Raw genomic sequence first — 2,132 nt, 5'->3', positions numbered from 1 at the left:
CATACTGGTACTGGTAATAGTGAAAATCGATGCACTATGTACATGCTATCCTAGCTGTACACATGTGGGCCCCACGCAACCACCTGGCTCTGGAAAATGGGCAATCCTTTATTCGATGCACCATGCATGTGTATGTACATATGCACAATCCCTTGCTCCAAAAAACTCCTGACATAGTACTATCGCAAGGCAAGGGAGGTAGTCAGAATCATCCACTTTTCCATATCAGATGACAAAGTGCATCACATGTTGTTCATGCAACACTGCTTCATGCTACACCATGACTGGTTACAACAAGAGAGTGTCACTCTTAAGGAACATTGGGTGTAATCTGATGGTGCAACCTCACAGTTCAAGGGAGCTAGGCCTTTTTATTGTGTTGCAAGATATGGTGGACTCAGGAAGATGGGGATGAACTGGTTCTTCTTTGGATCAGGGCACGGCAAGGGAGAGAATGATGGTGTAGGAGTAGTTGTTAAAAGAACCTTGACCCATGAACAACTAAAACTTAATGGAGCTATTTTGCGGTGTGCAATTGATGTGGTTTCTTAATGCGAAGCCAACGTGTCGAAGGGAGCACCTTCACACTATCTTTCACAAGAAAGGGAATGCGCACGTGTGTTGTGGGAGGTTAAAGAGGGGGAAGTGAACGAGGAGGTGAAGTGGACTTGTGCCATTGTGGAAAAAACTCGCTCTCTGCATGCTTTTTGTGGTCACAACTTTGGGGATCCAATTGCCCTTTCAACAAGAGACTTGGCATGCTTTTGTGATGCATGCATGCACGAAAGATGGAATCATTGCGTCAATGAAGCTCACATGCAGCCTTGGGATTATCATACTCGACTTCCATTACCTGATGAGGTTGTGTCAGATTCTGAGCCAGAAAATGAAGTAGCCACCTATGATGACTTCACATACAAAGGTCATCATGATGTGTTGAGTAGCGCTCTATGTGCTGGCGACACATTTGCTATAAATCTAGATGCTTCGAACAACGTCAAGGATGTGGATCTCTACCTGGTCAAATGTAATGCAGTAAAGGAGAAGATGGAGAAGGGGGTACCTCGATGAGTGGGGCAATGCAATTGATAGAGGCTCATATGTTGTGTAAGGTCTGTATTACAAGAAATTGGATGCATACACCTTCAATCTAGAACACAAGCAACCCATCATCCACGTACTTTCACATCTGATACGATGTATCAAAATACCCATGGAGCACATCCCAAGGAGACGATAGGTGTACACATTCAACCCAAAAAGCTATGAAGCAATCAATAATAGCATGTCGTTCAGCTTTTAAATTGTAATCACTACATCCTCAATATAATTCTTGCTGCTCGGAGATAATGCAGTTTTATCAAAAACTTCGGTATCCTCTATCTCTTGTGTCTATTGTGTGCTTTGTGTATACATGGCTTAGGTGTCTATCACAGAGGGGTCTCACTTTAAGAGAGATCATTTGTACAACCTGTCTCATTTAACCTAGAGGATCTGAGCTCATAGTGAAAATGTAGAACTCTAGAGAGGTGATCAAACAAGCTCAATATCCGCCTCCTTCGGTGTCTTACAAGTTACGCTTTTTATAGCAGGGACTCCATATGGTTTGGCAGGTAGCCCACAAATATAAATGGAAACTGTAAAAGAAGGCACACCTAGCTTATAAGAAAGGAATTAGGGTTTGGAAAGATGTGTACAAAGAAGGCCAGTGGCTTGCACAGTATGATAATAAGAAGGTATGCTAATTGTGTTGTATGGGTACGCTAGTTAGCATAAATGGTATGCTAATTAGCATACTGTTTATGCTAGCTAGCATAAACAATGTGCTAATTAGCATACCTTTTTTGGTTTTCAAGGAGAAGAGATGGCAACTTCCTATATACTGTGTATACTAATGCTAATTAGCATACTATTTATGCTGATTAGCATAAACTTGTATATGCTAGTTAGCATAAACAATCTGCTAACTAGCATAACTTTGTTGGTTTTCAAGGAGAAGAGATGGCAGCTTTTTGTATACTGTGTATGTTGATTAATATATTATGCTGTGAGTGGAATGCTAATTAGCATACTATTTATGCCAACTGGCATAAAAGTATGCTAATTAGAATATCCTTGTTGGTTTAGGGGAG

At 41.2% G+C, this 2,132-nt stretch overlaps 1 pseudogene; it reads left to right on the top strand.

Annotated features, from left to right (window-relative positions):
* The first annotated feature begins 700 nt into the window (after window positions 1-700).
* LOC147450278 (uncharacterized) lies at window positions 701-1,240 on the top strand (annotated as a pseudogene).
* The last annotated feature ends 892 nt before the right edge of the window (window positions 1,241-2,132 follow it).

The sequence above is a fragment of the Adiantum capillus-veneris genome, chromosome 9 (assembly GCF_014529385.1).
Source record: "Adiantum capillus-veneris isolate H3 chromosome 9, ASM1452938v2, whole genome shotgun sequence".
Classification (NCBI taxonomy): domain Eukaryota; kingdom Viridiplantae; phylum Streptophyta; class Polypodiopsida; order Polypodiales; family Pteridaceae; genus Adiantum; species Adiantum capillus-veneris.
The sequence above is the reverse complement of the archived record's forward strand: the minus strand, read 5'-3'. Positions and strand labels throughout refer to the sequence as shown.